Below are 15,430 nucleotides of genomic sequence, written 5' to 3' on the forward strand. Positions count from 1 at the left end.
ATAGCGCGAAATACCATTTCTCGCACTAAACTCTTCTCAAACTCTCCTCATACGCGCGCGCAGGCAGTGTGTTTCGTTGGGGTGAGATATGTAATGGCGGACGCTCTAGCAGACGACGCGGTTGTCCCCACCCTGTACGGAGCGGCGGGCGAGGGAAACCATTCAGGCACCCTATGTCTACCGCATTTGTGTCGCCACCTGGCAAACCCTAAAAGCAACAAAACTTCACGCTGTTTTTAAATGCGCTAAGAGATGGCGCAGCATCCCCAAGTGCCTTTTGAGACACTTGTTGCGACTTCCAGTACCGCGATCTCGTTGATGAATATGTTTTGAAAACATCGTGGCTTTGATTATTACTTGAGCGTGTTTGAATACTAAAACTTGTGAGTTGAACTGGAAATGATTATATGAAGCGTACGAAATTTGAATATCTGGGTGGAGTAAGGTTTTGAATTATTATTTCATTTCCTTTTATAGATTGGTGTATAGTTAAGGCCGACGTTGTTCCGCAGCTCGACATGTCAAGTAGTGCGCAACCAACTTTCATACACACAACATGCAGTGACACACAACACCAATCGACAAGGGTAAGTCACAGCTGCGACAGGTGCAAGGAGGATGTGAGGAATGAGGAGATAATGTTACAGCCATCCATCCCAATACAAGTCTTCCAAACGTCTTTGTCAGGCAAGGCGAAAAGGATGGTCGAGACAAACGAGCCCTAAAATAAGGACTACCCCCCCCAGCCCCCCCCCCCCCAGACAATTTCTATTACTTCATTGTTATTATTTTATCTATCTATCTATCTATCTATCTATCTATCTATCTATCTATCTATCTATCTATCTATCTATCTATCTATCTATCTATCTATCTATCTATCTATCTATCTATCTATCTATCTATCTATCTATCTACCTACCTATCTATCTATCTTTACATGAAAAAGATCTCGCGCTTTAGCAGCTCGGACTACAGACTTGACTTGGACATCTTGGTCTTTATTGAGCGTTGGTATAGTTCCGTCTTCATTTTTAAATAAGATGAATGCCCCATGAAAACTGAAAATGGCACGGAATTTTTGCTTTTTTACTATATTTAGAACACACTTTTCGCGATGTTGGCTTTCAACAAGTTGATTTTACAGACTTTAGCATTATTTTCTCCTCTGCTGCAGGGTGGATCCGTATCCGCGTTGTGGTATGTCTTCCCTATTATTACACGTGCAAAACATGTTTTAGGAGCGAAGCCCCTTACGCCGTGGGTCGTATATCCCGTGTCGTCGTAGTCGTCGTACTAGCCAGTTGCATTGCATTGTATGTCAATAAATAATTGTGCCGCAGCACATCCATGGAGTGAATGATGATGAGTGGGGCGAACGGACGCTTCGCCCCAGTTGTCACCATTCACCTCTGAGATATGTTGTGATTTTTCTTTTTTTTTTTTTCAAGTTACCTACCAGCCAGTTACACCGACCGTCCACCGGTACACACATGCGTGCGCTCACCCACGTCAAGCCGGCGTTTTGTATACCTACAAATAATAATAATAATAATAATAATAATAATAATAATAATAATAATAATAATAATAATAATAATAATAATAATAATAATAATAATAATAATAATAATAACTAAGAACACGCCAGACTCGGCATTCACACGCACTTTCTTTAACACCATATTTTGCTCGTACTAACTTGTTCAAATTTTCCTTCTTTCCTCGTACCATTGAAGAGTGGAACGATTTGCCTGCAAGCAGTTTACACTCTCCCGATCTTATTTACGCTGAAATTTGAGGTTATTTTTCTAACTATTCCAACTATTTCCTCTTTCCCCCCCCCCCCCCCACTCTTTCCTTTTGTTGCTTTTGTATAAATATGTACGCTTTCCACTTTTTACTCTCTTTATTGTTGATGTTGTTTTGAAAAGTGTATGACAACTGTATTATCTTGCCCCTCCTGCTTTGGCCTCTGGCCAGCAGTATTTGTAAATAAATAAAATAAATAATAATAATACCTGACGTTTTACGTGCCGAAACCTCGATGCGACTACGAGGCACGCCGTGGTGGAGGACTCCAGAGGTTTCGACCACATGTTTTACCTTAACGTGACCTGACATCACACACTACACGGGCTTCTACCATTTCGTTTTCCATCGGAAAGTGACGACCATGGCCAGAATCAAACACGCGACTTTTGTGTCGGCAGCCGAGCATCTAAAGCTGTATTCACACGACGGACGTGATCATGGACGGATTAGTCACATAACATGTGACGGGATTCGTGTCACATTGTTGAGCATCCAGTATTCACAGGACAGGAGAGAATTCACGCTACAAGCGAGGATTTAGTCATTTCTTCCCGAGGATCCCAACTTTCATTTGGGCTTCCGTCGTTTCACAAATCGCTCCGCACGGACCGAAGCGAGCACGCAGGAACAGGTGACGTATACGTACACGTCACCCGTTAGTCACTGCATCGTCACCAGTACGTCAGCGTATACGGTGACGTTGTACGTCGTCCCCGGGGTTGAAACACGAATACAGCTTAACCGCTACACCACCGCGGTGCACTGCACCGCCTAAGCATTGGTAAATATGTGCCGAACGCTGTCTTTGAACTACAAAGCTCCTGTACTGAATCCCAAAATCTTGTCAAGGGCTACAGAACACTTTCACGAGTGCTATGCGAGAAAGCAAGCACCTTCAAATGCTTGGCGCGTTTCCCAAGTATTTCGTTCGTGCAAAGCAACGCATTCCGAAACACCATCGCATGACTGACAAAGTGTAATCGAGCCAGCTTTCAACCACATCCGAGTGCAACACACATGTTTAGTTTGCACATGGATACTTACACCATCAACTCTGACGGCGCACATTTTCTGGTAAAAACATGCACCGATGGTTTCCGCGAAATTTTATAATACACCTTGAAGCAGCAACAATAACAACGATGCCACCAGCACAACCATACCAGTTTTAATTGCTCCACTACCAGCATGCGCATTAATGGACAGTGGTTCGCTGTCTTTGTAGGTGAATACTTTGTCGAACTTCGAGCCAGTTTTTATGAGGCGAAATGCACTAAAGGTTTCGTGATTTGGGTAAAAAACCTGGCATGTATACTTTTGTAGTTAACTTTTTCTATAAATGCTCACAAATGTTTTTCACAGATGGCAGAGCCTGCGCAGTTTGATTTTTCAGCTTTTAGTTACTGCTTCGAATGGAGAGCGCCGTGTTACATGCATTAAGCACCATTAAACTTGCCGTAATTACAGTGGCTAGAATAGTGGAGTACCTCTAGTACTCTAAATTGTTACCCACTTTTTTTCTAAACACAGAATAGGCTCAGTGCTCTCATATAGTTGAGTACGAACTACTCGAAAGCGTTAAACATTTTTTCCAAACACATGTCACTGATAGAGACTGGCAATCACGTCCGGGACGGCTTTATGCTTTCCCATAGTAAAGCACCGAGTACTCTGTATCGTTAGCAACCTTTTCTTAACATAAGTCGAGGCTTGTACTTTCCCATAGTAGAGTACATCGTACTCTGAATCGTTGAACATTTTTTTTAAGTACCCGGTGCTATTGTACTTACCCAACGTCCTTGTATACTCACCTATGTACTCACCTGAATTGCTGTGACTGGTATGCAACAAACTTCACTGTTTTAATCGTTCGCTTGTTGATCTAAACACAGTGGAGTACTGTGAGACTAAGGAAAACGTATGTGGAAAAATAACACCTATAGAAGACGAAGAGACTTGAAACACGTGGACCCAATTCAATGGAACAATACAAAAAGGCCCCGTATCTATACTGCAAATGTCGTCGAAAGACGATAGTCTTGCGTCTGGAGAGAGTGAACAAAACGTTTATTTGATGTTGTGCGCAAGAATATCGGTGAATGGTATTCCGGAGGCGCTGCGTCAGAGGGCCTCGAGCGTGCAGCGGAGGCGAACGAGCGCGTCAAGTCGCGTCACACGTGAGACATGAGCGCCATCTGGCAGTTTCTTTCGGAAAACAAAGTGCGTGGCCGTGCGCGCCCGTCTCAGAGGTGATAAGGTGTAGAACGCGAGGCGACGGGTAGGTGCCACCACCATCTCGTCTTAGCAAAGCGTTGGAAACACTCCCCGTTCCGTGCAAGCGTTGCATTGTAAGCGCAGCGTAATAAGCGCTACGGTCCTTAAATTACTTATGTATGCGTTTTCTAGTAAGAGATGAATATGCAGAATATATGCGTGTTGTTATGGTGCCCCAGACATGCGCAATAATTGATTTTTAATTGACAATTGCACAAGCATGAACGCTCAACCTTGAACAACATTGGTGGTCGCTGCGGATGGGGTCAGCCGTTTCAAGTACCCGATGCCGGTAAGAGCAGACAAACAGACAAATGTACAGACAGACAGGCAGACCAAAATTTTTGCGTTGAAGGTCCCCAAGAAAGACTATCGTCTTTAAAAAATAAAAAAAAACAGTGCAGTGCCTTTCTAGGAGCATATCGGACTGCACAGGCATCGTCGGACACAAAGTGAAAGCTGATTAGCAAGCCCCTGTACAAGCCCGACCAAGTCAGGAAACGAAACATTCACGCGTAGTTGAACTACCAGGAGAATCACGCCTTTACAAATACGCGAATTTAAAGAAAACGTGCATAGACCTCGTTTTTGCTGAATTCAGGCTAGATCCCATCGAAGAACTATTGGCTCTAGATTTCACGGAACACAAAGCAGTAATTGATGGCGAAACGGAATGACGGTGAAACGGAACAACATACGAGTTATTACCAACTAAACATTGTATGTACTGCACATGCGTGTTGTCGCTCATTCACGTGCGCGAGGAGGTGGGTGATTGTCCTCCCAATGCTTCACCCACTCATCATGACTCACTTCATGGAGATGCACCGATTTTTTTTTCAGATTTCATGTGGAAAAAGACTATTATTTCCATCAATTGAGTGCTCAGTAACACACAAGTTTCTCCAGCCTCCCACCAGTTCACCACTTACACTTTCTTGAGGTATGTTTCAGTTAACACACTTCCGGTTGTACAGTTGTTTTCTACTGCAGAATGCATTACTGCATTCTCTAACCTACCCAACCTTCATGTCCTCCCTAACCTCACTAACTTCTCTAACGCTCTGTAACTTCCCTGTCCGTCCTCTTTCTTCCTCCTCTTTTTCATTGTGTCTAACATATGTGTAAGTTATACTGAGGCAAGTTGTTAGTTTTACCAGAGCATTGAATGACTCGGGTTTTAGTGTCAAAGCGCAGGTGGCGACTGCGTCTGTTGGTTGGATAGTCTTTCCCTTGAGGTCGACTACCGTCACCAGCAATCATCGAAGCTCAAGTTTCCATTTCTTCCACAGTGGATACTATCGAACTCCGATATTCGCTCAATTTTTGCGGCGCGAGATTTGAGCGACGCTCTCGCTTCTTGCACAACCCTTCCGCTTGAGATGCTGACTTACGGTAAAAGTAAAAAAAACTGGGAAAAAATTAATTAGTAAAAAAAGTGATGAGATCTGTTGATTAGGTAAACTTTATTTTTTTTACAGCTGAAGCGAAATAAAGGTGGAGAACGGGCGAACGGGACTTTCGTCACGCTTCAAGCATTGAAACTAATTGCAGTGTCGAAGTAGATGACAGTAATCAACGACAGAAATACTGTCGAAGTAGCCGACAGTAATCAGCGAACAGGTCCGAATTCTCGCTATATTGCTGAGAGATGCTTTGTATTCTAGGATCGGAGTAAAAGGGGAGTGAGCACAGAAAGGAGGGGAGGCTGGGTAGGTTCTCAATGTACCTATCACCGGCTATGCCCTTGCGGCATCTATGCGGTGCAAATGCACCCATATGTTCACCAGCATATGCAGGATACAAAAGTGATGGGCAAGTTCTTTCAGAATTTTTTTTGTTGCTTGACCTGAACTATAAATACCACCAGGCTATGAAGTTACGAAATTACCTTCGAAAGTTTTGACTGTCACTGACTGACTGACTGACTGACTGACTGACTGACTGACTGACTGACTGACTGACTGTGACTGACTGACTGTGACTGACTGACTGAACGACAGCTGTCGCGCTTGTCGTTGTCGATGTTGTCGAAAGTTGGCGTTTCTGTGCGCGAACCATTTCACCCCGCTCTTAACATTTGGTAGCGGTCTTCGATACCATACGGAGTGTTCGTCTTCGCCTCCGCGAGCTGCAGCATGCGCTCTCGTTTTAAAACAGAGATTTCACTTCACATTGAAGAGGCTCCTTACTCGTTATGCGATTATTATGAACCTTTCTTTCATTCGGCATTTGTGATCCAATCGAGTCCATTTCCAAGTGAGCGCACTGTCCTCTTCTAGTACACGGTAACTGTAGTATACCAAGGAGTGGGAAGGAGAGTGGGGATGAGGTTAAAAGCCTAGCCAATCCAGGACAAGCTATAGGTGCCCACCAGCTCTGTTATGACCCAGCCTTTGCGAGTTAATTTAAGCTGCGCTAACTTTTTTTTGATGGGATGTGCGAATAATGGCGCTTAAGACAGAGTAAGGAAAGAGAAAGAAGAAGAAAAGGTAGTTTTGTCACGAAGTTCCGTCTGGTACTTTAGTGTTTTCTTTTTATTTGCTTGGTGATACCGTGTGCTTTGTGCAATGAGTGCATCTATCTGTCCTCTGCTCGAACAGCTTCTGAAAGCGCAAAAATAAAAAAATAAAGGACGCCAGAAAAGAGTTCCTCACGGCAAGCGCTACGAACATTGCGCTGCAGGCCCTCTACCCACCATGGTCAGTCACATAGTAACACGCGTGCATAATGTGTATTCAGGAAGAAAGGTCCTCGTGCGCTCTCGAATTTCTGATTGATTAATATGTGAGGTTTAACGTCCCAAAACCACCATATGATTATGAGAGACACCGTAGTGGTGGAGGGCTCCGGAAATTTCGACCTCCTGGGGTTCTTTAACGTGCACCCGAATCTGATTACACGGGCCTACAACATTTCCGCCTCCATCGGAAATGCACCCGCCACAGCCGGGATTCATTCCCGCGACCTGCGGGTCAGCAGCCGAGTACCTTAGCCACTTGACCACCGCGGTGGGGCCTCGAAATTCTGTATTATGAACATAGCCTATTATTGTTAATGATTGGCAGAGTTGTATCAGGACATGTGGCTAAGTCCATGTATAGACCAGTGTGGTACCGTGCGCTGGATGGCACACATATTGCAGGCTTTCTTACTGTTTTGCCATGCTATAGAGCTTCACTTCTTCACCCGTCTTGGGTGTACTTTCGAACGGTGAGAAATTTTCCCAAATTTTTTTCTGAAAAGAGGCTTTTCTGTGGAACGATCGTCCGCATATCTTTCAAGGCTCAATGTGTCTACTTTTTTTATATTGAAATAAAAATAAAGCTGTTACCGCAATTTATTTTCAACAGCATCATTTTATATGCGAAGCATTTCGTGGCGAACTTCGGTGACATTGAGCGTATCTATCTATCTATCTATCTATCTATCTATCTATCTATCTATCTATCTATCTATCTATCTATCTATCTATCTATCTATCTATCTATCTATCTATCTATCTATCTATCTATCTATCTATCTATCTATCTATCTATCTATCTATCTAGCCACTTAGGTTTGGGTGCTCTCGTAATCACCCCCTTAACTTGGCATGGACCAAAATCAGCATGGGAGGGTATGATGGTTTGAAGAATATGACGCGCTGGTCAAGGCATGGACTATGTCACAATCCTATCGCGTACGTCATCAAACACTTCCGGCCAGACAGTGGCCCATACCGACGGGCGGGTATGTGGTACTGGTATGCGGGCATGTGCCACAGGTGATTGACACTTAGTATCTACCCAGGAACAACGAGAACACACATGGGCAATTTTAACACGTGAGCGTTAAGAAATACCCGACATCGGTAGCGTTGACCCGACGAAGGCAAAGAATAAATGTCAGCGTCCCAGCTGGAATCGAACCCAAGCATTCTACGTGGAAACGAAGTATTTTACGGCAGAGATACGCCAGGTCTCGCAAGCACTTTTCAAAGAGACGGTAATCTTCGTGAAACGTGATAGTGGTTGGAGTGCTGCCTACCCAATTTTATAAACATTACATATGTACTCCTTTGATACAGCCGTCACGTCGTGCTAAAGTCAACTGCGGCCAGTTGCCATGCGATGAAGTTGATTGATGTATTACTGGCGGGGCAAGCATCATCGCGAGCATCGGGGCTTCATATCAGCTTCTGGCGCTGCTAACACGCACATACGATTTGACATCATTGCGCAAGTGCAAACAACTGGCTATATAAAGATCTGCAACTCTTCAACATATGTCTGTGCGTGCAACATCTGTACATATATTTAGCGTCATTCCGCGACGTGTCGCTCAATAAAAAAATTGGAACATGGTCACCCTCCGCATGCTTCGCAGAACGTCGATTCGCAGGTACGCGGGATATGCCAATTTATTTTTTCGTTTGATTACTATACAAGTTAAAGTTAAGAAAAGAAAAGCTATTCTGGTTTATATGTAGGGTTTAACGAGAAAAGCTATTCTGGCGTTGGCGGAGCAAAAAAAGTTCTTGTTCAGACACATCCCGCCAATATTTGGGACATTCAGGTACGATGTACACTTAAGACGTAGTTAGCACAATACTCATCGTGAGTCTCCACGTCTTTAAAAAATGAGCTGAAACAATTTCGTTGTTCGTTATTCATTTTTAGTGCTGCTCCCATTCAAAATGTTGTTTCTTTTGTTGTAATCTGTGGCTGGGACATTCGAGCAACAGGTGATACACATTCTCGACATCATGACCACATGAACAAGCAGATGGCTTACGCTGAATTCCTTTTAAGAAATGCTTTTTAGATGCAGTTTCGAGCCGTTCACGAGTCATGAGAATTCGATGCCCGCATTCATCAACTACTACTTACGTTTGAATATCTGGTGATGACTGACTGCCTTCTATAATCAGTTGACGCTCACAAAAAAGGCTGGGCTGCCCAAACGACTGGGCTGCTGAATGTCACCTTCACGTGCTCCATTGCTCTGAAGCTTCTTTCCCTCTTGCATGTTCTGTTTTGCGCTAGCTGCCTTCCTGAAAAAAAAAAAAAGGTTGAGGTTTACATCACTCTGATACTGCTTTTAAATGAGTTCTGCTGCGATGCGCTTTTCTTTACTTCTTTATTCTCGTAATCTGCCTGCATCCACCCGGTTTATTCGACCAACCACCCTCTGTTTCAAAGACGGGAACGGAAGTCCTGCGGCATCATCAGTGAATCCATTTCAATAAACCAACTGCCCGAGGCTGCCAAGAATGCCGGGTATAGATGCATTCGACGTTGAGCCAAACCGAATGGTAAGCCACGCAGCGACTGACGCAACCCTGCGATCGCACCAGCAATATCACGAAAGCATCGAGGCCAACAAAAAGTAAGCGCATTTTTCTATAATGCGACGTGCCGAAACTGACAACTGAGCACGCGAGCGTCGCTGCCGGTCACAGAAAAAAACAAACAAGCAAGAGGAGCAGGACAAGAAACCGCGGAAGCTGGCTGGAACCCTCGTATTCGGCGATATGTGTCCCTCCCGCGGGGTCTTGTCGGAGGATTAGAGGGGACGCCGCCATGAAGCGGTCAAGGCCTGCGAGCCTCATTACTTACCTCAAGAACGACCGCTGCCTGCCCGCGAGCGAGCACGACTGGTGCGTTTCGGGGAACCCCCGAGAACGAGCGGGTCCCCCAGGTCCGGCATGCTGCGGCTGGGCCTTCTTAAGGCGACGTAAGTCACGGTGACATCTGATAAAAACGGGTCGTGAACCCGAGTCTCTTTGCCGTCGCATGCCTCTCTGCCACGGCTGTCCCTCAGCTTCTTCGATCGATCCCCGAAAAAAAACGAGAAAGATCAAAGTGGTGTAGGAAGGAGAGGAAGAGTCGATCGTCCGAGCGAGCCGACGGCAGCGAGAGGGCAGGTGGCTGACCTTATCAGGAAAAAGCCACGCACCCCTGCGCGACCTCTGACCTCCCGCGCGCCGCCGGGCTGACTTTTTCGGAGCGATGCCATCTCACTGCCATTCCCACGGCGACATCTCGGCCGTACGTACGACTGTGGCCGCTGTTTTTCGTTCTTCCCGCCGTCGGCGGCGGCTTGCAGTCGCAACAGACGGCCGAAACCGCCGGTGGCGACGCTGAGAGGAGCGCAGGACATAAAAAGGTCCCATTTGACCCCCGTGACCTCTGGTGCATGCTGTCTCTCTCGGGGTGCACTTGGGAAGAACGTGACAGGTCGTGCTCACGGCGTCTTGCTCTCGTCGTGAACGACGGCATTCCTGAGGCGGAAAGGACCCGCGAGAAAGACGACGAAGAAGACGTCGCTACCTTCCAGGCGGGAAACGAAAAGCGAAAGATAGTCGGGGACTCCGGTGGGCGGTTATCTTCGTGGGGTTTGCGATGAGAAGTTGCAGAGTTCCGTGGCAAGCCTCCGTCGGCAAGCTTGAGTCGTTCTGTTGCTCTTTCAGAGAATCAAGGAAAGAGGGTCGGAGAGAAGAGAGGAATCCGTGTGAATCATGTACTGCACGATAGAATGACTTGCGCGATAAGCAGAGAGGTCACCCTCAGCATCCCTGTATCCACTCGCGGATAAATTGGGTGGTGACAGCTTGGTCGCACCCCATCCTGTTGAGGCTAGATCGCCGGAAAAATTGGGTGGTGACAGATTCTTTTGTCATTTAACCACCACAGTAAACTGAAGCTGAAATTGAAGAAGAGAAGAACGACATACATTCAGATCCCTCGTGAATACTAGGTTTTACGGTTACCTGGAGACCTAACATACAGATAGCAAAATTGTAAACTGCCCTTTTCCTCAGTGAGAAAACTACCAAAGGGAAGCTAAGGAAAGCCGGAGGAAAGTCAGTGTAGAAAGGGGTTTGCTTTCGTGAATGACTTGTACTCTTTGTGACTTGCATCATTAATTGCAGCGAAAATATTTGGAACTAGACGCTTGCAAGATTCTCCGGTTGGGTGGGGGGGGGGGGGGGGGGTGCTGCGATGTTTGACAATGCTAGCTGCGGTCCCAAAACCTCACCGGCTTGGCTCAAATCACAACGTAAAAATGGCTGCTTGCTCTAAAGGCGTGGTTCATTCCTCCAAAGTGTGAATTTCATGTTGCTTATTTTACTACACATACAACTCTTTACGCCGAAGCTATCGAGAAAAACTTCCTGAAGCTGCACTCCAACGATAGTGTTGACGCACTCGAACATCTTCACAAACTAACGTGTACGTGCGGTAATTCCGTGAACTTTATGTCATGTAACGCGACGAAGACTTGCCACATGGCATAATGTTTATGTCTTATACACGTAAACACTCAATTTCTGTCATGGCTGTGACTAAAGCAGCGTTTTGTGGTATTTGATATTATCTATAAAACAGTCCCAGGTGATTGTGGCACTGTAGTGAAAGCTAGTTTGCAATAGTAGACAAAACCTTTCCTCTTGCGAGCCTATAGCATGTTACAAGTTAGTCAATCCATACGCTTAGTGTTTAACAGATACAGAGGTCAGATCAGGGCGCCAGTTGTCACTTCTTCTGGTGCATCTGAAGGAAACTCTTAATTCCTGATGCTGCTTTCCACGACGAAAGTAGCAGAAATGTCTTTGGTGATGCAAATCAGAACATAGAAACTATATTGCAAAAGTATGAATGAGACGGAATACCCAGCAGGGCAATAAATAGTTACACTTTCTCATTTTGTTCTGGAGTAATCTTCTTTTTTTTCTTTTGCGCAACAGAGACTAGCCGAGGGAATATAAACATCAATTTCTTCTCAGCAAGCCAACCATTTGAACGTGCATAATGATAGCACTGGCTAACATGGGCAAATGATTGGCTAGTGCGGGTTTGAATCGCTTGACGTTGACTATCGGCTATTGTAATGATGCAATCAAACTATACTCTTTTAGCACTAGGCTTGTGTCTCCTACAATTTCGTATCTGGTCTACTAAAATAGTTCACCCAAAAGAAATGAGTGAAAATTTTTATTTGTGCGTTTTTTTTTGCTCAGTCGAATAAAAGAATGCGTTTTCTTACTAAGCTGCGAGCACATGTCATACAAAACCACACGCCAAACGATGAGCGCGAGCAGCTCACGGGGGTGCGGGCGAGACGCGAGGTCAAAAGAACAGCCAGGCCCAGTCGACTGGCTCCGCTTTCTCACAATAGACAGGATCGCAATTCGATCGTCGACGCCTCGAGCTCGCGAGGTGCCAGTTCGGGAGGACCAAGTCTAACACAGCCTCAACCGGGACGACGTGGCTCGTCTTGCACGCCATCCTTTGAGCCGGGACAACCGTGCCAGAGTCAAAGAAGGGACCACCACTGAGGCGATTCCCAGGGTCGGTCGGTGCCGCACGTCGCGCCATGTCGAGTCGCACTGTCGAAGGCGATGGCGAAACCGCAAGTTGAGACGCCTGCAGTGGCGCGCCGCATTCCGATTAGCGCATAGCAATGCCGCCGACTGTGTGGACTTTTCGTGCGGGGGCCTGTCTGCGGAAGTTCAGGTGTCGTCTGCGGCATCGCTGCGTCGAATGGGTAATGCGAGATACCTCGCAGGTGGTCCCCCGCTGGCCCCCTCCACTGTCTTTCGTCCCTACAACATGTGCGATGCACGCAGTAGGGCTACCAATGTCTTCGTACTATGCGCGGGGCAACAAAACAACGACAAAACAAAATCAGGAAAACAGAACATTGCGTCCATATGCTAGATGTTTCGCTTTTACGGCTTGCTCACTGCTGTCGGCACGCGTTGCTGACCTTTTTTCTGTTTCTTGCGTGTTGACCGACTCCCTCTTGAGCCTATATAAAAAGCGATATCAAAAGAAAGACAAAAACACCCTCTCAACCCTAGCTCTATTCATGGACATCTTGAAGGCTTGTGAATATATGTTTCACAGGGGCCTATTATCACACAACTGCGATTCGTAGGAATTACAGAGGATACTCTACGTTGCATAAATGCCTTCCTCAGCAACCGAAGTACTCGTGTTCGCCTTGGAGACACTCTTACTGAGGATAGCATTTCTTGTGGTGTACCGCAGGGTGGAGTCCTATCTTTTCCAGTATTCAATATTGATCTGGCAGGTCTTCCAGGCGCAGTTTGCTGTCGGCGTGTACTACTGAAAATGTCAATCTGAGCCGACGACTTGTGAATCTGGGTCTCGGAATACAGCCACAAGCGGCTAGAGCGGATAGCTTAAGGAGCGATATCATCCGTTCAGAACTACGTGTCAACACTCTGTTTGTCAATATCTGCTGAGAAATCATCTTTTCTCTGTCTTGCGTGACAACGAAAGGCCAAGCAATTGAGGTCAAGTGATTGAGCGACAAACATAAAAGTAGTGCACGAAGCCCGGTCCTTCCCAATGCCTCTTCTGGCATCCCAATTTACTGATGCAACTCCTATCACTGATTGAGTCCTTCAGTGGAAAAGCACACATCAGAAAACTCGGAACGAGGCACCAATCTCTTCTCTATGTGGCACTTAATACCTTAGATATCCTGGATGTTAAAAGTCCCGAAAGAATGCCACAAAGTGAGCCGTCTTGGACAGTTCAAGATGTTATTTCTGACCTCAGTATATGGGGCTAGAATCCAGTGAACAACACGGGAGCGCGCTGCTTCGTACTCGAGCATTTGGACAGAAAGTATTCCAACTGTCTTCACGCATACACGAACGGTTCGGTTCAGTATTGACAATATAACAGCGGTGCGGCGACTCACTGTATAGTCTGGCCGCTTGGTCAACCTAGTCTCTTTCAACATTTGAAGAGAGCGCACCTATTGCTGTTGAGTTCACAAACTGAAAAATGAACCAGCCCAACAAACTGTAATTCTCTCGGACTATAAGTCGGCAATACAACTTTCTCGATGGACTCCCGCAAACAAGTTCTGCCGCCAGTCCCTAGTATCACTGAAAAACGCGACCAGAAAAAGGCATAACTTTTCAGTGGATATCTTATATGCATTCACATGATGGTATCAGCGGCAACGAAAGAGCAGATGGCCAGGCCAACCAAGCGATTTCAAGACGACCCACAGCCAGAACTCCTGTGAACCAACAGCAACCAAAACAAACGATTCGATGTAATTTCCGCTCTCTATGGAATTCGCCCCACCAGCCTTGTGTCACGTGAGGCCTTTGTCAAGCCGAATCAACTCTGATATACATATATAAGAATGGGATCGGCATGCACTCCAGCGCGGCATGCACTCCAGCGCGGCTTATTAAAGTCAGGGGCGCTCTCTCTCAACAGTGCTCTGAATGCAATGAAGTCGCCGATATTCAGCACTATGTTGTCGTGTACCCACGGATTCTGTGAATACATTGTTTCCGGCAGGTGTGCGCCTGATGCGAAAGCAAGTGACTAACCTATATACTCTTACATTTTCTACGAGAGACAGTATGAAGTGATGTATGGTGAGCGGAAATAAATACTAAGAGTTGCTCAGGTGGAACATTTGGCGGTCAGGTCTACCAGGCTAACCCCGCTTTAGGCACCACAACCACCACCAAAAACAAAATACTCGTGACTAGTCACACTACAGCAAAGCTCGACGTGTCATCTAGCGACGAAGTGAGTGTAACACCGTATATTGCTTTAAGAATAGAAAAAGTGACGCACCAGTTATATATTAGTGTGTCTGACACTGAAATACGATGCTTCACATTCGGGAGGCTCAGCATATCAATTTTTAAAAAAATGTGTCACCGTAGCCTGTGTCACCGTGTCACCGTAGAAAGTGTGAGATCTTTAAGAGCTATATGTATGGCTTCATTCTCCAGGCCCCTTGATTTTGCCGCATCCTTGCCTTTCAATGAAAAATAAAACATGATGAAAGAAGAAGAAAATACAAGGACACGCACTCCGACACTATCATCATTCATTTAACACCGTTACATGTCCATACTTTATGGCAAACAAATTGCGTGTAGCACTCGCACTGAATATGCATATACCACTGATTTCACGATGACACGAAGGGTAAGCGAATGAAAACGCTGACAAAATTTACTTACTAAGCCTTTACTCTTGTACCCTTAGCAGGACTATGAAACCAATGCGATGCGTTATATCTTGAAGCACATAACAGCGAACACGGCATTACGCTAACAGTTCTACGAAGCACCAGCCCGCCCCCCCCCCCCCCCCTTTTCAAGGCATCATGTGTGAGAGCCATATTTGGAATTTTAGATGTCTGTTGTGAAAACAAAATCTGGCCTCGGCAAGACACGTCACACCGCATTCGAACGAAACGGTTGCTCGCTCAAACACGCGCTGACGAAGGCAGCTTGTATATAATCCACGCCCCGAGGCATCTCGATTGATATGTGGGGTTTAAC

The sequence above is a fragment of the Rhipicephalus microplus genome, chromosome 3 (assembly GCF_043290135.1).
Source record: "Rhipicephalus microplus isolate Deutch F79 chromosome 3, USDA_Rmic, whole genome shotgun sequence".
Classification (NCBI taxonomy): Eukaryota; Metazoa; Arthropoda; class Arachnida; order Ixodida; family Ixodidae; genus Rhipicephalus; species Rhipicephalus microplus.